At 38.8% G+C, this 25680-nt stretch overlaps 1 non-coding gene and 1 pseudogene across 1 annotated transcript; one reads left to right on the top strand and one right to left on the bottom strand.

Moving 5' to 3' along the window:
• Positions 1–268: 268 nt before the first annotated feature.
• Positions 269–1234, bottom strand: LOC134387820 (olfactory receptor 8G50-like; annotated as a pseudogene).
• A 22773-nt stretch (positions 1235–24007) lies between these two features.
• LOC134389773 (U6 spliceosomal RNA) lies at positions 24008–24114 on the top strand. The gene has a single exon (XR_010024749.1). It is a non-coding gene; the product is annotated as a U6 spliceosomal RNA (small nuclear RNA).
• The last annotated feature ends 1566 nt before the right edge of the window (positions 24115–25680 follow it).

Here is a 25680-nt window from a genome sequence, read left to right as displayed (position 1 = left end):
CGAAGGCCTTTGAAGATTAAAACAAAACAAAAAGATTTAGAGGCAATATGGTGGCTCTGTGTAGAGTGACCTGGGGCATCTCGGAAGTGGTGCTGCCTCCATGTGACTGATCCTATGACTCCAGTCCTACACTTAGCACCGTTCTTCCAAAGAATCAGGCACTAGCAGTGATCTCATTACTGTGGACATACATTTCTGTCTCTTGACTGGTTTCTCACTGTATCCTCTCTACAAACTATACACTTTTGCTAAAGGAAAAGACCCCTTTTCACAAGAAACTCCGTTTTTCAAGGAACTTCTTTAGGGCAACTTTGACATCCTTATTCCTCAGGCTGTAGATGAGTGGGTTCAGGATGGGCACAAGAGTAGTATAAAACACAGAGGACACTTTCCCTTGGTCCATGGAGCTGACAGATGATGGCTGCAGGTACACAAATGCCGCAGATCCAAAGAAGACAGCAACTGCGGAGATGTGGGAGCTGCAAGGGCTGAAGGCTTTGGACCTGCCCTCGATAGAGTGGATGCGGAGGACGCTGGCAATGATGAAGACGTAGGAGGATGGTAAGGCTGGGGGCACAGATGTTAAAGGTACTGAAGCACAAAAGTACTACTTCATTGATACATGTACTGGAATAGGAGAGCTCTAGTAGTGAAGATCACAGAACTAATGGTTGATTATATCAGCCTTACAGAAAAGCACTCTCAGCATGCAGATGGTATGAGCTGTGGCACCAATCAAACCCATGATATATACTCCAAGTACCACCCAGGAGCACAGCTGAAAGGACATGGTGACACTGTAAAGCAAGGGGTTACAAATGGCAGTGTACTGGTCATATGCCATTGCAGCCAACATATGACATTCTGATATAACAAAAACAATAAAGCAATAAAGTTGAGTCATGCACTCAGCGTACGAGATGGTGTTCTCCTCTGTCACAAAGTTCACCAGCATTCTGGGGGTAATGACAGTGGAATGGCAGAGATCAATGAGGGAGAGACTGCTGAGGAAACAGTACATGGGGGTGTGCAGGGGAGCACTGAACCTAATCAGGGCGATCATGCCCACGCTCCCCACCACCGTGAGCACATAGATTCCTAGGAAGAGGAGGAAGAGGGGCAGCTGGAGCTCTGGCTGTTCTGAGAGCCCAGCCAGGATGAACTCAGTCACTGAGGAATGATTTCCATCTTCCATTTTCCTCTGGGAATTTTATGTAGAAAGAGAAGAAGAAAATTTGAGGTAGGTATTTATTGTCTCACCACATGGCAAATTGTGAAACAGAATTCAAGTCTTTTCAGCCAGGTGTTTTCAGTTCTCTGCCTGTTCCTCATCTACGTTAGCAGCCAAAGACCCTGGGATCCCAGAAATATGGGACATGTAAAGAATTGTGAGACAGAACGATCACTATGTGGATTCCATGCTGTAAGAGTGGGTACGAGCCCTGTCTGTGAAAACCCAAAGAACTGTTCTGATAATTTCAGTTGAGTATTCTAAGAGTGTCTCATGCCTTATTTGTAATCCTCTCAACACTTCTGAAGAACGAATGCTAATATGCCTATTTTACACGTTAGGTAACAGTGGCTCCTGTGGTTAGGCGTGTGATGAGTAGGTGACCAAGGGTACGAGACAAGACCTGTCTGTCTCACCTTCCATCTCTTATTTTAGCTACTCCTGTCTTCCCGCCTACCTTTACCTCTTTGTTATATCAGAGAAACCATTCAATTAATGTGAAAGAAAAATTTACATGAAATACCAACAATAGCACATCAGTCATGATCCAGGCTACGCTCCCTTTTAGTGCATACTTTGACTACTAGCACTGACTCAAAAATACAGAAATAGTGATTCTAGAAAGTACCTGGATTGCTAACATGAGGTCTACCACTCAATTTGAACTCCATGTCCAGGAAGAATGCGAGTTTTCTAATGAGGAGAATTCAGAAGTGAGAAACACTCAACCTCAAATTTGTTTCTTCCAAAAACACTAATGGAGTACTCATCATGTGCTAAGTACTATTGTTCTACCTGATGTGGTCCATCATTTTTGGGGCTTATGTTGGAGGACCAGGGCTGCAGAAAGTCAATCTCGTGTGATACTTAGACTATAATAACAGTGTGCATGTTGTCTTGGTATATTTTTCACTCCCCTTCAAACCAGAGCTTTTAACAGCGCTCCCCAAAGGGCATGAAAGACCAAAGCAGAAAAAATATGTGTATCTCTCCAGCTCTAGGATGGGGGATTGGAAGAAAGCTTATGAATTCTGAGCACAGACACTGTGATGACTGTTCTATATTTTTAAAAAAGAAAGATCCAAGACATACCATTAGATGTTATTTGTGTATCAAAAAACAAAGGTAAGAATATTTAGATAAGAATGGAAAGGTGGGAGATACTTCTTTTAATTTGGTGCTTAGAACTGTCCAGGCACATTCATAAATGTTAATTGATTTATTTCTCCCTCAGCAACCCTTATGGTACAGCGTATTATTCCTATTTTACGGAGAGGAAACTAAAATTCAGGGACTTGAATGATTTATTCATGGTGACTTTGTGGCACTTGAATATATAGACGTGCATGATAGTTTTCTAATGGTATAGATGCAAATTTTGACAGAGCCATGAGAAATAAAAGAAACAAAACTTGAACTAATATGAATATCTTCTGGAAATATTATCCCTCTAAAACAAAAGCATGTACAAAACACATGCTAGATTCAAAGAACAGAAGAGCTGAAGAAAAAATATAATCTTGATACTTGGCACTTATTGGGTGTTTCTAATAAGAGCAGTCTAGATAAGATACTGTACTTATTATTTGTGAATGCATAAATTGTTCAATGAATGATGTATGAATAAAGACTGGCAACTGGGCTCACAGCATGAAATGAGAAAAACAAAAAGCCTTTGTCGATCTTAAGTTATCAATTGAATCTAAACTCTATTAAGAGCATGGTATCCCTCTGCTACTAAAATGTCTGCCTGTGGTATCTATGCTTACACTGTACAAGTCTTGGCTGAAAGATATTGCAAGTGCTATACTAGTGATGGCTACTACAGTAAAATTATCTCAGTCTTTGGTACTGGCAGTTTTTACATACTTACTGCTTTGTTGATTATTGCTTAAATTGGAGTCATGTAAAAAAGCTACAGTAATTAAATTTTGAAAGGTTTATTCTTTTTTTTAAATTAGGAAATGGTTTTTTGCCACTCTTTGTTGTTGACACTTTTTATATACAGGAGTAGAGTTCACTCGTAATTGTGAAGAATTCCCTCCAGAGAGAGGACACTTCAAAATTATGCTCATATAAAAAAATTTTATGAAATCAATGCTATGTGGATTATATCTCAATTTTTAAAAGCTATTGATAAGGCTTAATCAATTGAGCATAAAAGGTAGCTGCACTTGATATGCCCAGATTTACATTTTGAACTGACCACTTTGGCTACAGTGTAGTGAATGGATTGGGGGTTGAGGGGCCAAAAGAGAACATGGAGAGACATGCAGAGGAGCCTTTTGCAACAGTGCAGAGAGAAAGAGGCAGAGTTAAAATCTACCAGACTTATTAAAGGGATGAATTTTAGAGATAAGAGAGAGAAAAGTCAAGGATGTCTCCTACTTGTCAGTTATCTGAAGCTTTGGTAGATTTTAAGGACAGTAATTTGGGCTTCTCCCCCCTTTTAAAATTTATTTGTTTATTTATTTATTAGCTCCCACATATAAGTGAGGACATGAGGTATTTCTCTTTCTGTGCCAGGCTTATTTCACTTAACATAATTTTCTCTAAGTTTATGCATGTTGCTGTGAATGGCAGTATCTCATTCTTTTTTATGGCACAGTAGTATTCTGCTGTATAAATATACCATATTTTCCTTATCCACTCATCCAGTGATGGGCATTTACAAATGGCTAATGGACACATGAAATAATGCTCAACTTCACTCAGCATCGGGAAATGCAAATCAAAACCACATTAAAATATCATCTCACTCCATTTAGACTGGCTATTATAAAAAAGACAGAGAATAACAAATACTGGTGAGGATGTGGAGAAAGGGGAATCCTCCAAAACTGTTGGTGGGACTGTAAAATGGTGCAGCCATTATGGAAAATGGTATGGAGGTTCCTCAAACAACTACAGATGGAACTGCCATGTGACCCAGCTATCCCACTGCTGGGTATGTACCCAAAGGAATGGAAATCATCATGTTGAAGGGACACCTGTACTCCCATAAAAATAAAGTGAAATTTGCAATTATTAAAAGTCTTTTTAACTGATTAGATGTCTTTATAAAACATTAATATTTTACTGAGTCTTTTACAGAAGATTTATATTCCAAATCACTACTCTATTGTTTTAAATCCTTTATATACTTCTGTTATCTGCTTGACTCATGAAGACATTTGAGTTTGTGACTCTTCTCTAAACCCTTCTTTCCAGTCCCTTCTTTAGGTAACAGCCTCTTCCTTGAGGGAAAAAAATGACAACTACAAAATCCCATTTTATAAAAATACTATAAATTTACTTTGGACAAGATTTTTCAAACTTAAATGACTCTAAAGGTCAGATGAACATAAGGAAACAGGTTATAATGCAATATGAAGAGCACATATCCTAGTGAAAAATATTCTGTTTTAATTTTTAAATAAAACACACACACACACACACACACACACACACACACACACACACACACACCACACCACACCACACAGCTAACATCATACTTATAGTGAGAGACTAAATACTTTCCCCTTAAAATAAGAAACAAGACAGGATGATAATGCAATGTGAAGAGCATGTGTCTTGCGGAAAAATATTCTTTTAATTTTTAAATAAAAAACTACACACACACACACACACACACACACACACACACACACAAAAAAAAAACCCCACAGCTAACATCATACTTAATGCTGAAAGACTAAATACTTTCCCCTTAAGATAAGAAACAAGACAGGATGTCTACTCCCTGCACTTTTATTAAAAATTATATTGGGGGTTCTGGCTAGGGAAATAAGGCAAGAAAATAATTAAAATTAAAAGACATCCGGATGGGAAAGAAAGAAGTAAACATATCATTTGTAGAAGATATCAACTTGTAGGTATAAAATTTTAAGGACTCTACCAAAAAAGAAAAAACCCCAAAACCCTACAACATATTAGATCTAGTTAAGTATAGCAAGATTGTATAGCAAGATAGCAGAATACAAAATCAACACAAAATGCTCTATTGTATTTTTATACATTTGCAATAAACAATCCCCCAAAATACATTTGCAATAGCATCAAAAAGAATAAAATACTTAGGGATAAATTAAATAAAAAGAATGCAAGACATGCACATTGAAAACTACAGAACCTTGTTGAAATTTTAAAACAGACCTACAAAAATGGAGAGACATCCCAGGTTCATGAATCAGAAAACTCAAAATTGTGAAGATGGTTATACTTCCCAAATTGATCTACAAATTTAATGCAATCCCTACCAAATTCCCGGCCATTTTTTGCAGACACAGATGTGCTGATTATAAAACTCCCTTGAAAATGTAAGGGACCCAGGATAATCAAATGAAACTTGGAAGAGATGAATAAAGTTGAGGGACTCACATTTTCCCACTTGAAAACTTTACAGTAATCAAATTTATAGTAATCAAGACAGAGTGTGTCTCAGTCTGCTCGTGCTGCTGTAATAAAATACCTGAGGTTGGATAATTTATAAAGAACACATTAAAAAAAATAAAATAAAGAACAAATTTATTTCACAGAGTTCTAAAGGATAAAAAGTCCAAGATCAAGGTGTGGGCAGGTTCAGGTGTCTGGTGGGGCCTGCATTCTCTGGAGAGGAGGAAGTCTGCATCCTCACATGGCAGAAGGCAAAAGGGCAAGATACCGAAGGCTGCATGAAGCCTCTTTGATAAGGGCCTTAATCCCATCCATGAGGGAAGGAGCCTTAATGACCTAATCACCCCTTAAAGGCCCCACACCTTAATACAATCACATTGTCCAGTAAATTTCAACACCTTAATTTTGGAGGAGAAACATTCAAAACAGAGCAGTGCAATTCTCAAAAGAAGGCATACAAATGCTGAACAGATATTTAAAAAATCAATGATCAGGAAAGTGCAAATTAAAACCACAATGAGATATCACCTCACACCTGTTAGAATGGATATTGTCAAAAAGATGAAAGATAACAAGTGTTGGTGAGGATTTGGAGAAAAGGGAACCCTTTTCCACTGTTGGTGGGAATGTAAATTAGTACAGCCATTATGGGAAAAAATATGGAGGTTCCTGAAAAAATGAAAAATATCATTGCCATATGAGCCAGCAATCCTAATTCTGGATATATATCCTAGGGAATTGAAATTAGTATGTCAAACAGATGTCTGCATCCCCATGTTCATTGCAGCGTTATTCACAATAGCCAAGGCATGGAAGCAAGCTACCTGCCCGTTAATGAATGAATAGTTTTTTAACATGTGGTATATATGCACAATAAAATACTATTCAGCATTAAAAAAGAACAAAATTCTGTCATTTGTGACAACTTGGATGACTCCAGAGGACATTATGCTAAGTGACATAAGCCAGGCACAGAAAGACAGATGTTGCATGATTTTACTTAAACATGGAATCTATTAAAGCCAAACTCATGGAAGTAGAGTGTAGAATGGTGGTTACTAGAGGTCAGGAAGGGGAGGGGACAGGGACAGGGGAAATGTTGGTTAGTGGGTACAAAGTTTCAGTTAGGAGAAATATGTTATGATGGTCTATTGCACAGCAAGGTGACTATAGTTAATAATAACGTATATTTCAAAATTACTAAAAGAGTGGATTTTAAGTGTTTTTACTACAGAGAAGTAAGTATGTAAGGTGATGAATATGTGAATTTGCCTGGTTTGCTTATTGCACAATGTGTACATGTATGGGATCATCACATTGCGCCCCATACGGAACAACCTAAATAACAATTGATGAATGGATAAAGAAAATATGGTATATAAATATAGTGGAATATTGTTCAGCCTTAAAAAAGAAGGAAATCCTGCCATAGGCAACAATATGGATAAGTGAAATTTGTTAAGTGAAATAAGCCAGTCACATAAGGACAAATACTGCATGATTCCACTTATATGAGGTACCTAAAATAATTAAACTCAAGGACACAGAGTAGAATGGTGTTGTCAGAGGCTGGGGGGAGACAGAAATGGGGAGCTGCTGTTCAATGGTTATAAAGCTTCAGTTATGCAAGATGAATAAGTTCTCGAGAACTGCCATACGACATTGCTTCTATTGTTAACAATACTGGATTATGCACTTATAAATTTGTTAAAAGGGTAGACTCATGTTAAGTGTTCTTACCATAACAAAAACAAATGAATAAACAAACATGCCACCACCTCAAAAAAGAAAAAGACGGCTGGCCAGTTAGCTCGGTTGGTTAGAGCACAGCCTTATAACACCAACGTACTGGTTCAGGTCTCTGAAGCAGCCAGCCACCAAAAGAACAACATCAACAACAAGAAAAAAATAAAAATAAAAATAAAAAGAAAGAAAGAAAAGGAAAACAGTAAGTATAGAAAAGACTTTAAAAACACTATCAAACAACTTTTCCTAACTTATATTTATAGAACATTCCACCCAACAACAGCAAAATATGTAGTCTTTCAAATGCACACAACATTCAGCAAGATAGACCATATTCTGGGCAAAGGAATCTTAATAAATTTAAAAGGATTTAAATCATACAGCGTATGTTTTCTGACCATGAGTAATCAATACAAAAATTCAAAAGCATTTGACCTGCATGAAAATGAAATGACAATATATCAAAATTTGTGTGGTGCAGCTAAAGCAGTGCTCAGAAAGGGATTTATAGCATTAAATGCTTAAATTAAAAAAGGAAGAAGTTGTAAAATCAATGACCTAAGCTTCCTTATTAAAAAGAGAAATTAAACCCACCCAAAAAGAAGGAAGAAAATAATTATAAGAGCAAAAATCAATGAAATAGAAAACAAACAAAAAGGAACAAAATTGAGAAAACCTAAAGTTAGTTCTTTGAAAACATCAAGAAAACTGATAAACTACTACTGGCCACACTGATGAAGGAAAAGGACACATTACCAATATTAGAAATGAACAAATCTTATGAATGTTAAGAGAATGTTATGAACAGCTTTCCAACAATAAGTTTGTAATCCTGAAGAGCTCTACATCTAATAAAGAAATTCAATTTGTAGTTAAGAATCTTTATACAAACATCTATAAGCCCAGATGGATGCAATGATAAATTCTACCAAATATTTATGGAAGACATAATACCAGTTCTATATAAACTCTTCCTGAATATAGAAGAGGGAACACGTCCTCATTCATTTCATGTGACCTGGAAACTATGCACCAGTATCACGAATGTAGACCCCAAAATCCTTAATGAAGTATAAGCAAGTCAAATCCAGCAATATATAAATGGCACAATACATCATGACTGTAGTATCCTAGGAATGTTAAGACTGGCTTGACATTCCAAAATCAATCGAAATAATCCACCATATTAATTGCTATGGTTTGGATGACGTTTGTCCCCACCAAAACTCATGTTGAAATTTTTTTTTTTTTTTTTTATTTTGGTTTGGTTTGATTTTTGATAAGAACATTTATTTTTTATTTATTTATTTATTTATTTAATTTATTTATTTATTTTTTAAATTTTATTTTGTCGATATACATTGTAGCTGATTAATGCTCCCCATCACCAAAACCTCCCTCCCTTCTCCCTCCCCCCTCCCCCCCAACCATGTCCTTTCTGTTTGTTTGTTGTATCAACTTCAAATAATTGTGGTTGTTATATCTTCTTCCCCCCCCCCGGTTTGTGTGTGTATGTGTGTATGTGTGTGTGTGAATTTATATATTAATTTTTAGCTCCCTCCAATAAGTGAGAACATGTGGTATTTCTCTTTCTGTGCCTGACTTGTTTCACTTAATATAATTCTCTCAAGGTCCATCCATGTTGTTGCAAATGGCAGTATTTCATTCGTTTTTATAGCTGAGTAGTATTCCATTGTGTAGATGTACCACATTTTCCGTATCCACTCATCTGATGATGGGCATTTGGGCTGGTTCCAACTCTTGGCTATTGTAAAGAGTGCTGCGATGAACATTGGGGAACAGGTATACCTTCGACTTGATGATTTCCATTCCTCTGGGTATATTCCCAACAGTGGGATGGCTGGGTCGTATGGTAGATCTATTTGCAATTGTTTAAGGAACCTCCATACCATTTTCCATAGAGGCTGCACCATTTTGCAGTCCCACCAACAATGTATGAGAGTTCCTTTTTCTCCGCAGCCTCGCCAGCATTTATTGTTCATAGTCTTTTGGATTTTAGCCATCCTAACTGGGGTTAGATGGTATCTCAATGTGGTTTTGATTTGCATTTCCCGGATGCTGAGTGATGTTGAGCATTTTTTCATATGTCTGTTGGCCATTTGGATATCTTCCTTAGAGAAATGCCTACTTAGCTCTTTTGCCCATTTTTTAATTGGGTTGCTTGTTTTCTTCTTGTAAAGTTGTTTGAGTTCCTTATATATTCTGGATATTAATCCTTTGTCAGATGTATATTTTGCAAATATTTTCTCCCACTCTGTTGGTTGTCTTTTAACTCTTTTAATTGTTTCTTTTGCTGTGCAGAAGCTTTTTAGTTTGATATAATCCCATTTGTTTATTTTTCCTTTGGTTGCCCGTGCTTTTGGGGTCGTATTCATGAAGTCTGTGCCCAGTCCTATTTCCTGAAGTGTTTCCCCTATGTTTTCTTTAAGAAGTTTTATTGTCTCAGGGTGTATATTTAAATCCTTAATCCATTTTGAGTTGATTTTAGTACACGGTGAGAGGTATGGATCTAGTTTCATTCTCCTGCATATCGATATCCAGTTATCCCAGCACCACTTGCTGAAGAGGCAGTCCCTTCCCCAGTGAATAGGCTTGGTGCCTTTGTCAAAGATCAGATGGCAGTAAGTGTGTGGGTTGATTTCTGGATTCTCTATTCTATTCCATTGGTCAGTGTGTCTGTTTTTATGCCAGTACCATACTGTTTTGGTTATTATAGCTTTGTAGTATAGCTTAAAGTCAGGTAGTGTTATGCCTCCAGCTTTATTTTTTTTGCTGAGCATTGCTTTGGCTATTCGTGGTCTTTTATTGTTCCATATAAATGTCTGAATAGTTTTTTCCATTTCTGAGAAAAATGTCTTTGGAATTTTGATGGGGATTGCATTGAATTTGTATATCACTTTGGGTAGTATGGACATTTTCACTATGTTGATTCTTCCAATCCAAGAGCATGGAATATCTTTCCATCTTCTTGTATCCTCTCTAATTTCTCTCAGCAGTGGTTTGTAGTTCTCATTATAGAGATTTTTCACCTCCTTGGTTAACTCAATTCCTAAGTATTTTATTTTTTTGGTGGCTATTGTAAATGGGCAGGCTTTCTTGATTTCTCCTTCTGCATGTTCACTATTGGAGAAAAGAAATGCTACTGATTTTTGTGTGTTGATTTTGTATCCTGCTACTGTGCTGAAATCATTTATCAATTCCAACAGTTTTTTTGTAGAGGTTTTAGGCTGTTCGATATATAGGATCATGTCATCTGCAAACAGGGACAGTTTGACTTCATCTTTTCCAATCTGGATGCCCTTTATTTCCTTCTCTTCTCTGATTGCTCTGGCTAGTACTTCCAACACTATGTTGAATAGGAGTGGTGAGAGTGGGCATCCTTGTCTAGTGCCTGTTCTTAAAGGAAAAGCTTTCAGCTTTTCCCCATTCAGGATGACATTGGCAGTGGGTTTGTCATATATGGCTTTAATTATGTTGAGATACTTTCCCTCTATACCTAACTTATAGAGGGTCTTTGTCATGAATGAGTGCTGAACTTTATCAAATGCTTTTTCAGCATCTATAGAGATGATCATATGGTCCTTGTGTTTGAGTTTATTAATATGGTGTATCACATTTATTGATTTGCGTATGTTGAACCAACCTTGCATCCCTCGGATGAATCCCACTTGATCGTGATGAATAATTTTTCGTATGTGTTGCTGTATTCTGTTTGCTAGTATTTTAGTGAGGATTTTTGCATCTATATTCATCAAGGATATCGGCCTCTAGTTTTCTTTTTTGGTTATATCTTTACCTGGTTTTGGTATCAGGATGATGTTTGCTTCATAGAATGAGTTTGGGAGATTTGCGTCGGTTTCAATCTTTTGGAATAGTTTGTAAAGAATCGGTGTCAATTCCTCTTTGAATGTTTGGTAAAATTCTGCTGTGAATCCATCTGGTCCTGGGCTTTTCTTTGTTGGGAGCCTTCTGATAACAGCTTCAATCTCCTTTATTGTTATTGGTCTGTTCAAATTTTCTACGTCTTCACGGTTCAGTTTTGGGAGCTTGTGTGTGTCCAGAAATTTATCCATTTCCTCCAGATTTTCAAATTTGTTGGCGTATAGTTGTTTATAGTAGTCTTGAATGATTCCTTGTATTTCAGATGAATCAGTTGTAATATCGCCTTTTTCATTTCTAATTTTTGTTATTTGAGTCTTCTCTCTTCTTTTTCTTGTTAGCCATGCTAATGGTTTGTCAATTTTATTTATCTTTTCAAAAAACCAACTTTTTGATTCGTTGATCTTTTGAATTGTTTTTTGGTTTTCAATTTCATTCAGTTCTGCTCTGATCTAAATGATTTCTTTCCGTCTGCTAACTTTAGGATTGGATTGTTCTTGTTTTTCTAGTTCTTTAAGGTGAAGTGTTAGGTTGTTCACTTGCCATCTTTCCATTCTTCTGAAGTGAGCATTTAATGCAATAAATTTTCCCCTCAATACTGGTTTTGCAGTATCCCACAGGTTTTGGTATGATGTATCATTGTTTTCATTAGTTTCAATAAACTTTTTGATTTCCTGCTTGATTTCTTCTTGGACCCATATGTTATTAAGTAGAATGCTGTTTAATTTCCATGTGTTTGTATAGTTTCCAGAGTTTTGTTTGTTATTAATTTCTAGTTTTAATCCATTGTGGTCTGAGAAGATACATGGGATAATTCCAATTTTTTTGAATTTATTGAGACTTGATTTGTGACCTAATATGTGATCTATCCTGGAGAATGATCCATGTGCTGATGAGAAGAATGAATATTCTGAGGTTGTTGGGTGGAATGTTCTGTAGATATCTGCCAATTCCAATTGGTCTAGAGTCTTGTTTAGATCTTGTGTTTCTCTACTGATTCTTTGCCTAGATGATCTGTCTAATATTGACAGTGGAGTGTTCAGGTCCCCTGCTGTTATGGTATTAGTGTCTATTTCCTTCTTTAGGTCTAATAGAGTTTGTTTTATAAATCTGGCTGCTCCAACATTGGGTGTGTACATATTTATGATTGTTATGTCTTCTTGATGGATCAGTCCTTTTATCATTAAGTAGTGTCCCTCATTGTCTCTTTTTATGGTTTTTAGTTTAAAGTCTATTTTGTCAGATATAAGAATAGCCACTCTAGCTCGTTTTTCTTTTCTGTTTGCATGGTAAATCTTTTTCCATCCTTTCACTCTTAGTCTGTGTGAATCTTTATGGGTGAGGTGGGTCTCTTGTAGGCAGCCTATAGTTGGGTCCTGCTTTTTGATCCAGTCAGCCAGTCTGTGTCTTTTAATTGGGGAATTTAAGCCTTTAACATTAAGAGTTGTTATTGAAAGGTGTTGATTTATTCCTAGCATTTTATTGGTTGTTTGGTTGTCTTAGGTGTCTTTTGTTCCTTGCTTTCTGGTTTACTGTTTGGTTTCTTTGTTTGTTGGTTCCTTAGGTTGTAGATAGTGTTTTTGTTAGCTTGTTTTCTCTTCATGAATGCCATTTTTATTGTACTAGCGGGTTTAGATTTTTCTTAGGTTTTTATGGCAGTGGTAGTTATTTTTCAGGAACCAAACCCAGTACTCCCTTGAGGATTTCTTGTAAGGGTGGTCTTGTGGTAGTGAACTCCCGCAGTTTTTGTTTGTCTGAGAAATATACTATTTGCCCCTCATTTCGGAAGGATAGCCTTGCAGGGTAGAGTATTCTTGGCTGGCAATCTTTGTCTTTTAGTATTTTGAAAATATCATCCCATTCCTTTCTAGCTTTTAGGGTTTGTGATGAAAAGTCTGATGTTAACCTGATTGGGGCTCCCTTATAGGTGATTTGACGCTTCTCTCTTGCAGCTTTTAAGATTCTCTCTTTGTCTCTGAGTTTTGCCAATTTGACTATGACATGTCTTGGAGAAGGCCTTTTTGGGTTGAATACGTTTGGAGATCGTTGAGCTTCCTGGATCTGAAGATCTGTGATTTTTCCTATACCTGGGAAGTTTTCTGCCACTATTTTGTTGAATATGTTTTCAATGGAATCTCCATTTTCCTCCCCTTCTGGAATACCCATGACTCGGATATTTGAGCGCTTGAGGTTGTCTGATATCTCTCTCAGATTTTCTTCCATGTCCTTGATTCTTTTTTCTTTCTTTTTGTCTGCTTGTGTTATTTCAAACAGCCCATCTTCAAGTTCAGAGGTTCTCTCTTCAACTTCGACAAGCCTGCTGGTTAAACTCTCCGTTGTGTTTTTTATTTCGCTGAATAACTTCTTCAGTTCAGCAAGTTCTGCTACATTTTTTTTCAGGACATTGATTTCCTTGTATATTTCCCCTTTCAGATCCTGTATACTTTTCCTCATTTCATCATGATGTCTAGGTGAGTTTTCCTGTATCTCATTCAGTTTCCTTAGAATTATCACTCGAAATTCCTTGTCAGTTATTTCAAGGGCTTCTTGTTCTATAGGATCTAGAGTATGAGATTTATTAACTTTTGGTGGTGTACTTTCTTGATTTTTTGTATTTCTGGTGTCTTTTTTTTGGTGTTTGTTCATTGTGGCAGGGGGTTTCACAGTCCACCAGTTTAAGACTAATGACTAACTAGGATGTTGCTGTGGTTGCCAATTTGGTATGGCTCCCGCCGTGACTGCTCAGTTGGCCTCTAGTGTCTTGTGTGTGTGGTTGCCTCGGGTCTTGGGCTTCTCCGGGGATCCACCTTTCTAGTCAGCTTGTACTCTGCTGGGCTGGTGGATCACGTACCACAGGGTGTGTGATCTCTGTTGAGCTTTCACTTTCTGTACAGGACTTCTCCCCGTTCCGTGTGCTCTGGCCCAGGCTGTTAGATCGTGCAGTGGCGACCCCACCGGGTGTGTGGTTTCTGTCGAGTCTCCGCCTCCCTGGCCGCATGTCTCCCCCCTCTGTGCACACTGTGCTGGGCTGGGGCGTGTCTTCTGCACCCCTCCTCTATCAGCTGGGCCTTCAAGACCCTGCCCAGCACCGCCTCGCCCAGGAAGTCTACCAGGTTTCTGCTAGGCACAGACGACCGGTCTCTCTGGGTGCCTTTGTAGCACTGTGTAGATCTTTCTCGGGTCTTGTTCACCTTTGTATCCCCCCGGTATAAACCGAGTCTAGTGCCCGCCTGCAGCCTGCTCTCCGGCAGGTTCAAGCGGACCTGGGAACTCTCCTACCACACTATTCCCAACCAGAAATTCGTTAGGCTTTTTTCCAAACTGGTGGTCGCAGAGATGGTATCTGCCTCCCAGTAACAGGAAGTTTACCAGGGCCGGAGTCCAGGGTGTGGTGGAGTGACAGTCGGCCTGCCCGTACTTCCTAGCCCTCCCAAAACTGGTCGGGAAGCCCCACACCCCCAGCCCTGCCAGAGAACCACGGAGGGAGTGGGAGAGGAGGTCGGCCCGCAGGGTCCGGAAAGCCCCGCGCCAGGCCAAGCAAATGGGCTCAGTGATGGCCGAGCAGGGCAGAGCTGCCCGCACCTGGGAAAATGGAGGCAGCACCGGGGCAATGAGTGGCCTGGTGGTGCAGGCGGGAGCCGCGTGGGCATCCACCCCCCGAACAGAGCTGTGCCAGGGATCACTCACAGTGCTGTGCCAGGTCGGGCGCTCGCTCTGTCTCTGGTTTGTTGCCTTCCGTGTTCTCGGCGCTGCCGCCTCGGGCTGTTCAGTCGCGGCGCTGCTCGGGCGCTCCCAGGAATCTTCTTTAATGCCGGCCTGAAACCTCGAATCCTGAATAGGGCAGCTGGCCGCCTTCAGTGCGGCCCCAGCCTCCGGCATCCTGGCTGCATCCACAGTAGCCCTGGCGCCGTGTTCCCTGTTTCTTTTTTTTTTTTTTTTTTTTAAATTTATTTATTTTTATTTTTATTTTTATTTATTTTTTTTTAAATTTTATTTTGTCGATATACATTGTAGCTGATTATTGCTCCCCATCACCAAAACCTCCCTCCCTTCTCCCTCCCCCCTCCCCCCCAACAATGTCCTTTCTGTTTGCTTGTTGTATCAACTTCAAATAATTGTGGTTGTTATATCTTCTTCCCGCCCCCCCCCGGTTTGTGTGTGTGTGTGTGTATGTGTGTGTGTGAATTTATATATTAATTTTTAGCTCCCTCCAATAAGTGAGAACATGTGGTATTTCTCTTTCTGTGCCTGACTTGTTTCACTTAATATAATTCTCTCAAGGTCCATCCATGTTGTTGCAAATGGCAGTATTTCATTCGTTTTTATAGCTGAGTAGTATTCCATTGTGTAGATGTACCACATTTTCCGTATCCACTCATCTGATGATGGGCATTTGGGCTGGTTCCAACTCTTGGCTATTGTAAAGAGTGCTGCGATGAACATTGGGGAACAGGTATACCTTCGACTTGATGATTTCCATTCCTCTGGGTATATTCCCAACAGTGGGATGGCTGGGTCGTATGGTAGATCTATTTGCAATTGTTTAAGGAACCTCCATACCATTTTCCATAGAGGCTGCACCATTTTGCAGTCCCACCAACAATGTATGAGAGTTCCTTTTTCTCCGCAGCCTCGCCAGCATTTATTGTTCATAGTCTTTTGGATTTTAGCCATCCTAACTGGGGTTAGATGGTATCTCAATGTGGTTTTGATTTGCATTTCCCGGATGCTGAGTGATGTTGAGCATTTTTTCATATGTCTGTTGGCCATTTGGATATCTTCCTTAGAGAAATGCCTACTTAGCTCTTTTGCCCATTTTTTAATTGGGTTGCTTGTTTTCTTCTTGTAAAGTTGTTTGAGTTCCTTATATATTCTGGATATTAATCCTTTGTCAGATGTATATTTTGCAAATATTTTCTCCCACTCTGTTGGTTGTCTTTTAACTCTTTTAATTGTTTCTTTTGCTGTGCAGAAGCTTTTTAGTTTGATATAATCCCATTTGTTTATTTTTCCTTTGGTTGCCCGTGCTTTTGGGGTCGTATTCATGAAGTCTGTGCCCAGTCCTATTTCCTGAAGTGTTTCCCCTATGTTTTCTTTAAGAAGTTTTATTGTCTCAGGGTGTATATTTAAATCCTTAATCCATTTTGAGTTGATTTTAGTACACGGTGAGAGGTATGGATCTAGTTTCATTCTCCTGCATATCGATATCCAGTTATCCCAGCACCACTTGCTGAAGAGGCAGTCCCTTCCCCAGTGAATAGGCTTGGTGCCTTTGTCAAAGATCAGATGGCAGTAAGTGTGTGGGTTGATTTCTGGATTCTCTATTCTATTCCATTGGTCAGTGTGTCTGTTTTTATGCCAGTACCATACTGTTTTGGTTATTATAGCTTTGTAGTATAGCTTAAAGTCAGGTAGTGTTATGCCTCCAGCTTTATTTTTTTTGCTGAGCATTGCTTTGGCTATTCGTGGTCTTTTATTGTTCCATATAAATGTCTGAATAGTTTTTTCCATTTCTGAGAAAAATGTCTTTGGAATTTTGATGGGGATTGCATTGAATTTGTATATCACTTTGGGTAGTATGGACATTTTCACTATGTTGATTCTTCCAATCCAAGAGCATGGAATATCTTTCCATCTTCTTGTATCCTCTCTAATTTCTCTCAGCAGTGGTTTGTAGTTCTCATTATAGAGATTTTTCACCTCCTTGGTTAACTCAATTCCTAAGTATTTTATTTTTTTGGTGGCTATTGTAAATGGGCAGGCTTTCTTGATTTCTCCTTCTGCATGTTCACTATTGGAGAAAAGAAATGCTACTGATTTTTGTGTGTTGATTTTGTATCCTGCTACTGTGCTGAAATCATTTATCAATTCCAACAGTTTTTTTGTAGAGGTTTTAGGCTGTTCGATATATAGGATCATGTCATCTGCAAACAGGGACAGTTTGACTTCATCTTTTCCAATCTGGATGCCCTTTATTTCCTTCTCTTCTCTGATTGCTCTGGCTAGTACTTCCAACACTATGTTGAATAGGAGTGGTGAGAGTGGGCATCCTTGTCTAGTGCCTGTTCTTAAAGGAAAAGCTTTCAGCTTTTCCCCATTCAGGATGACATTGGCAGTGGGTTTGTCATATATGGCTTTAATTATGTTGAGATACTTTCCCTCTATACCTAACTTATAGAGGGTCTTTGTCATGAATGAGTGCTGAACTTTATCAAATGCTTTTTCAGCATCTATAGAGATGATCATATGGTCCTTGTGTTTGAGTTTATTAATATGGTGTATCACATTTATTGATTTGCGTATGTTGAACCAACCTTGCATCCCTCGGATGAATCCCACTTGATCGTGATGAATAATTTTTCGTATGTGTTGCTGTATTCTGTTTGCTAGTATTTTAGTGAGGATTTTTGCATCTATATTCATCAAGGATATCGGCCTCTAGTTTTCTTTTTTGGTTATATCTTTACCTGGTTTTGGTATCAGGATGATGTTTGCTTCATAGAATGAGTTTGGGAGATTTGCGTCGGTTTCAATCTTTTGGAATAGTTTGTAAAGAATCGGTGTCAATTCCTCTTTGAATGTTTGGTAAAATTCTGCTGTGAATCCATCTGGTCCTGGGCTTTTCTTTGTTGGGAGCCTTCTGATAACAGCTTCAATCTCCTTTATTGTTATTGGTCTGTTCAAATTTTCTACGTCTTCACGGTTCAGTTTTGGGAGCTTGTGTGTGTCCAGAAATTTATCCATTTCCTCCAGATTTTCAAATTTGTTGGCGTATAGTTGTTTATAGTAGTCTTGAATGATTCCTTGTATTTCAGATGAATCAGTTGTAATATCGCCTTTTTCATTTCTAATTTTTGTTATTTGAGTCTTCTCTCTTCTTTTTCTTGTTAGCCATGCTAATGGTTTGTCAATTTTATTTATCTTTTCAAAAAACCAACTTTTTGATTCGTTGATCTTTTGAATTGTTTTTTGGTTTTCAATTTCATTCAGTTCTGCTCTGATCTAAATGATTTCTTTCCGTCTGCTAACTTTAGGATTGGATTGTTCTTGTTTTTCTAGTTCTTTAAGGTGAAGTGTTAGGTTGTTCACTTGCCATCTTTCCATTCTTCTGAAGTGAGCATTTAATGCAATAAATTTTCCCCTCAATACTGGTTTTGCAGTATCCCACAGGTTTTGGTATGATGTATCATTGTTTTCATTAGTTTCAATAAACTTTTTGATTTCCTGCTTGATTTCTTCTTGGACCCATATGTTATTAAGTAGAATGCTGTTTAATTTCCATGTGTTTGTATAGTTTCCAGAGTTTTGTTTGTTATTAATTTCTAGTTTTAATCCATTGTGGTCTGAGAAGATACATGGGATAATTCCATTTTTTTTGAATTTATTGAGACTTGATTTGTGACCTAATATGTGATCTATCCTGGAGAATGATCCATGTGCTGATGAGAAGAATGAATATTCTGAGGTTGTTGGGTGGAATGTTCTGTAGATATCTGCCAATTCCAATTGGTCTAGAGTCTTGTTTAGATCTTGTGTTTCTCTACTGATTCTTTGCCTAGATGATCTGTCTAATATTGACAGTGGAGTGTTCAGGTCCCCTGCTGTTATGGTATTAGTGTCTATTTCCTTCTTTAGGTCTAATAGAGTTTGTTTTATAAATCTGGCTGCTCCAACATTGGGTGTGTACATATTTATGATTGTTATGTCTTCTTGATGGATCAGTCCTTTTATCATTAAGTAGTGTCCCTCATTGTCTCTTTTTATGGTTTTTAGTTTAAAGTCTATTTTGTCAGATATAAGAATAGCCACTCTAGCTCGTTTTTCTTTTCTGTTTGCATGGTAAATCTTTTTCCATCCTTTCACTCTTAGTCTGTGTGAATCTTTATGGGTGAGGTGGGTCTCTTGTAGGCAGCCTATAGTTGGGTCCTGCTTTTTGATCCAGTCAGCCAGTCTGTGTCTTTTAATTGGGGAATTTAAGCCTTTAACATTAAGAGTTGTTATTGAAAGGTGTTGATTTATTCCTAGCATTTTATTGGTTGTTTGGTTGTCTTAGGTGTCTTTTGTTCCTTGCTTTCTGGTTTACTGTTTGGTTTCTTTGTTTGTTGGTTCCTTAGGTTGTAGATAGTGTTTTTGTTAGCTTGTTTTCTCTTCATGAATGCCATTTTTATTGTACTAGCGGGTTTAGATTTTTCTTAGGTTTTTATGGCAGTGGTAGTTATTTTTCAGGAACCAAACCCAGTACTCCCTTGAGGATTTCTTGTAAGGGTGGTCTTGTGGTAGTGAACTCCCGCAGTTTTTGTTTGTCTGAGAAATATACTATTTGCCCCTCATTTCGGAAGGATAGCCTTGCAGGGTAGAGTATTCTTGGCTGGCAATCTTTGTCTTTTAGTATTTTGAAAATATCATCCCATTCCTTTCTAGCTTTTAGGGTTTGTGATGAAAAGTCTGATGTTAACCTGATTGGGGCTCCCTTATAGGTGATTTGACGCTTCTCTCTTGCAGCTTTTAAGATTCTCTCTTTGTCTCTGAGTTTTGCCAATTTGACTATGACATGTCTTGGAGAAGGCCTTTTTGGGTTGAATACGTTTGGAGATCGTTGAGCTTCCTGGATCTGAAGATCTGTGATTTTTCCTATACCTGGGAAGTTTTCTGCCACTATTTTGTTGAATATGTTTTCAATGGAATCTCCATTTTCCTCCCCTTCTGGAATACCCATGACTCGGATATTTGAGCGCTTGAGGTTGTCTGATATCTCTCTCAGATTTTCTTCCATGTCCTTGATTCTTTTTTCTTTCTTTTTGTCTGCTTGTGTTATTTCAAACAGCCCATCTTCAAGTTCAGAGGTTCTCTCTTCAACTTCGACAAGCCTGCTGGTTAAACTCTCCGTTGTGTTTTTTATTTCGCTGAATAACTTCTTCAGTTCAGCAAGTTCTGCTACATTTTTTTTCAGGACATTGATTTCCTTGTATATTTCCCCTTTCAGATCCTGTATACTTTTCCTCATTTCATCATGATGTCTAGGTGAGTTTTCCTGTATCTCATTCAGTTTCCTTAGAATTATCACTCGAAATTCCTTGTCAGTTATTTCAAGGGCTTCTTGTTCTATAGGATCTAGAGTATGAGATTTATTAACTTTTGGTGGTGTACTTTCTTGATTTTTTGTATTTCTGGTGTCTTTTTTTTGGTGTTTGTTCATTGTGGCAGGGGGTTTCACAGTCCACCAGTTTAAGACTAATGACTAACTAGGATGTTGCTGTGGTTGCCAATTTGGTATGGCTCCCGCCGTGACTGCTCAGTTGGCCTCTAGCGTCTTGTGTGTGTGGTTGCCTCGGGTCTTGGGCTTCTCCGGGGATCCACCTTTCTAGTCAGCTTGTACTCTGCTGGGCTGGTGGATCACGTACCACAGGGTGTGTGATCTCTGTTGAGCTTTCACTTTCTGTACAGGACTTCTCCCCGTTCCGTGTGCTCTGGCCCAGGCTGTTAGATCGTGCAGTGGCGACCCCACCGGGTGTGTGGTTTCTGTCGAGTCTCCGCCTCCCTGGCCGCATGTCTCCCCCCTCTGTGCACACTGTGCTGGGCTGGGGCGTGTCTTCTGCACCCCTCCTCTATCAGCTGGGCCTTCAAGACCCTGCCCAGCACCGCCTCGCCCAGGAAGTCTACCAGGTTTCTGCTAGGCACAGACGACCGGTCTCTCTGGGTGCCTTTGTAGCACTGTGTAGATCTTTCTCGGGTCTTGTTCACCTTTGTATCCCCCCGGTATAAACCGAGTCTAGTGCCCGCCTGCAGCCTGCTCTCCGGCAGGTTCAAGCGGACCTGGGAACTCTCCTACCACACTATTCCCAACCAGAAATTCGTTAGGCTTTTTTCCAAACTGGTGGTCGCAGAGATGGTATCTGCCTCCCAGTAACAGGAAGTTTACCAGGGCCGGAGTCCAGGGTGTGGTGGAGTGACAGTCGGCCTGCCCGTACTTCCTAGCCCTCCCAAAACTGGTCGGGAAGCCCCACACCCCCAGCCCTGCCAGAGAACCACGGAGGGAGTGGGAGAGGAGGTCGGCCCGCAGGGTCCGGAAAGCCCCGCGCCAGGCCAAGCAAATGGGCTCAGTGATGGCCGAGCAGGGCAGAGCTGCCCGCACCTGGGAAAATGGAGGCAGCACCGGGGCAATGAGTGGCCTGGTGGTGCAGGCGGGAGCCGCGTGGGCATCCACCCCCCGAACAGAGCTGTGCCAGGGATCACTCACAGTGCTGTGCCAGGTCGGGCGCTCGCTCTGTCTCTGGTTTGTTGCCTTCCGTGTTCTCGGCGCTGCCGCCTCGGGCTGTTCAGTCGCGGCGCTGCTCGGGCGCTCCCAGGAATCTTCTTTAATGCCGGCCTGAAACCTCGAATCCTGAATAGGGCAGCTGGCCGCCTTCAGTGCGGCCCCAGCCTCCGGGATCCTGGCTGCATCCACAGTAGCCCTGGCGCCGTGTTCCCTGTTTCTTTTTTTTTTTTTTTTTTTTAAATTTATTTATTTTTATTTTTATTTTTATTTATTTTTTTTTAAATTTTATTTTGTCGATATACATTGTAGCTGATTATTGCTCCCCATCACCAAAACCTCCCTCCCTTCTCCCTCCCCCCTCCCCCCCAACAATGTCCTTTCTGTTTGCTTGTTGTATCAACTTCAAATAATTGTGGTTGTTATATCTTCTTCCCGCCCCCCCCCGGTTTGTGTGTGTGTGTGTGTATGTGTGTGTGTGAATTTATATATTAATTTTTAGCTCCCTCCAATAAGTGAGAACATGTGGTATTTCTCTTTCTGTGCCTGACTTGTTTCACTTAATATAATTCTCTCAAGGTCCATCCATGTTGTTGCAAATGGCAGTATTTCATTCGTTTTTATAGCTGAGTAGTATTCCATTGTGTAGATGTACCACATTTTCCGTATCCACTCATCTGATGATGGGCATTTGGGCTGGTTCCAACTCTTGGCTATTGTAAAGAGTGCTGCGATGAACATTGGGGAACAGGTATACCTTCGACTTGATGATTTCCATTCCTCTGGGTATATTCCCAACAGTGGGATGGCTGGGTCGTATGGTAGATCTATTTGCAATTGTTTAAGGAACCTCCATACCATTTTCCATAGAGGCTGCACCATTTTGCAGTCCCACCAACAATGTATGAGAGTTCCTTTTTCTCCGCAGCCTCGCCAGCATTTATCATTTATAGTCTTTTGGATTTTAGCCATCCTAACTGGGGTTAGATGGTATCTCAATGTGGTTTTGATTTGCATTTCCCGGATGCTGAGTGATGTTGAGCATTTTTTCATATGTCTGTTGGCCATTTGGATATCTTCCTTAGAGAAATGCCTACTTAGCTCTTTTGCCCATTTTTTAATTGGGTTGCTTGTTTTCTTCTTGTAAAGTTGTTTGAGTTCCTTATATATTCTGGATATTAATCCTTTGTCAGATGTATATTTTGCAAATATTTTCTCCCACTCTGTTGGTTGTCTTTTAACTCTTTTAATTGTTTCTTTTGCTGTGCAGAAGCTTTTTAGTTTGATATAATCCCATTTGTTTATTTTTCCTTTGGTTGCCCGTACTTTTGGGGTTGTATTCATGAAGTCTGTGTCCAGTCCTATTTCCTGAAGTGTTTCTCCTATGTTTTCTTTAAGAAGTTTTATTGTTTCAGGGTGTATATTTAAATCCTTAATCCATTTTGAGTTGATTTTAGTATACGGTGAGAGGTATGGATCTAGTTTCATTCTCCTGCATATGGATATCCAGTTATCCCAGCACCATTTGCTGAAGAGGCAGTCCCTTCCCCAGTGAATAGGCTTGGTGCCTTGGTCAAAGATCAGATGGCAGTAAGTGTGTGGGTTGATTTCTGGATTCTCTATTCTATTCCATTGGTCAGTGTGTCTGTTTTTATGCCAGTACCATACTGTTTTGGTTATTATAGCTTTGTAGTATAGCTTAAAGTCAGGTAGTGTTATGCCTCCAGCTTTATTTTTTTTGCTGAGCATTGCTTTGGCTATGCGTGGTCTTTTATTGTTCCATATAAATGTCTGGAGAGTTTTTTCCATTTCTGACAAAAATGTCTTTGGAATTTTGATGGGGATTGCATTGAATTTGTATATCACTTTGGGTAGTATGGACATTTTCACTATGTTGATTCTTCCAATCCAAGAGCATGGGATATATTTCCATCTTCTTGTATCCTCTCTAATTTCTCTCAGCAGTGGTTTGTAGTTCTCATTATAGAGTGTGTTGATTTTGTATCCTGCTACTGTGCTGAAATCATTTATCAATTCCAACAGTTTTTTTGTAGAGGTTTTAGGCTGTTCGATATATAGGATCATGTCATCTGCAAACAGGGACAGTTTGACTTCATCTTTTCCAATCTGGATGCCCTTTATTTCCTTCTGTTCTCTGATTGCTTCTTACTTCTTCTCTTGCCATGTGTCTCTTTGCACATGCTAGCTTCCCTTTCTGCTTTGTGCTTTCTGCTGAGAGTAGAGGCAGCACAAGACCCTTACTGATGGGCTGCCTGATCTTGGACTTTTTAGCCACAGAATTGTGAGCCAAATAAACCTCTTTTCTTTATAAAGTACCCAGTCTCAGGTATTCTGTTATAGCAACACTAAAAAGACTAAGACATTAATAAAATTTTAAAAATAAAAAAGATTAAAACCGTTGCAAAAGATGGAGTATTTGACAAAATTCAACACTATTTGTGATTAAAAACTTTCAGCTAGTGCTCACTTCAGCAGCCCATATACTAAAATTGGTACAATACAGAAAAGATTAGCATGGCCCCTGTGCAAGGATGACATGCAAATTCATGAAGCATTCCATATTTTTGAATCATGAACTTGACTAGTAATAAGAACTCATTGGAAAACAGCTTAAAAAATTGATGAAGAGCATCTGTGAAAAATATACATCTAATATCACACTTAATGGTAAAAGACTGAATGCTTTTCCCCCAACATCAGGAACAAGACAGAAATGTGCATGTTAACTTCTTCTATCCAACATCGTATTGAAGGTACGCTGGTAGTTGATAGTGCAACATGGCAAAAAGAAATTAAGGTAAAGATTGGAAAGGAAAAAATAAAAGTGTTTTTAATCAACATGATCGTCAATGTAGAAAATCCTAAGGAATCTACTACTAGAAGTAATACGTGAATTTGGCAAGGTCACAGGATACAAAATCAATACACAAAAATTAACTGTATTTTTATATACCAGCAATAAACAATAAGAAATTGAAATTTTATAATACCATTTACAATATCATCAAAAAACATTAAATACCTAGGACTAAATTTAACAAAATGTGCAAGGTCTGTATGATGAAAAATGTAAAACATTGTTGAGAGAAACTACCCCCCCAAGAAAGTAAACTTATGTTCACAAATCAGAAGACTCAATATTATTAAATGTCAGTTCTCTCAAAATCGACCTATAAATTCAGTGCAATTCCAATCAAAACACAAGTATAAACTTTAAACATTGACAAATGGTTTCTAAAATTAATGGAGAAATGAATGACCCGCAATAGCCAAAACAGTTTTGCAAAAGAACAAAGGTGGAGGACTAACACTACTTGTTTAAGGACATGCTACAGAACTAGTGTAATTATGATAGTATCTTATTTTCACATAAATAAATGGGACAGCATAAGACTCACACACAGTCCATTGATTTTTGACAAAACTGTAAAGTAATTTGATAGAAAAAAGAGTCCTTTCAATGAATAGTGCTTGAACAATTGGGTATCTATAAGGAAAACAAAAGAATCTTATGTCTTACCTTATATTGCATACAAAATTAAATAGATTACAGAAAGAAAAGATTTCTTACAGAAATGTTACAGCTAAAGCTGTAGGACTTATTTTACTTTTCACAATTAAAAAAATGAAATGGTAAGTTACAAATTGGAAAAACATTTACAAAACACATATCTAATACAAACTTGTATCCAGAATATATAAAAATCTGCTACAACTCAACAAGGAAATACGCAACTGATTTAATGAATGGGTAAAAGATTTGAACAGATATTTCACCGAAGAAGAGATGTGAATGGTAAATGGGCCCATGAAAAGATGCTCAATATCCTGTCATTAAGGAAATGCAAATAAAAACCACAATGAGATTCCAATTCATAATTAATAATATGTATTAAAAAAAATTGGGGGATGGGGTGCTGGCCGGATAGGAGATCCAAACCCTTGACCTTGGTATTACAAGGCTATGCTCTAACCAACTGAGGCAACAGCATTAAAAAATTTAAATGGACAGTTACAAGTCCTGGTGAGAATGTAAAACAACTGGACTCATACATTGCTGGTAGGAATGTAAAACACTGGAAAACTTCAGAAAACAGTTCGCCAGGCTCTTGTAATGTTAAATGGGCCAACA

Source organism: Cynocephalus volans, chromosome 10 (assembly GCF_027409185.1).
Source record: "Cynocephalus volans isolate mCynVol1 chromosome 10, mCynVol1.pri, whole genome shotgun sequence".
In the NCBI taxonomy this organism is placed as follows: domain Eukaryota; kingdom Metazoa; phylum Chordata; class Mammalia; order Dermoptera; family Cynocephalidae; genus Cynocephalus; species Cynocephalus volans.
Note: the sequence above shows the minus strand (reverse complement) of the source record. Positions and strands in the feature narration are given on the sequence as shown.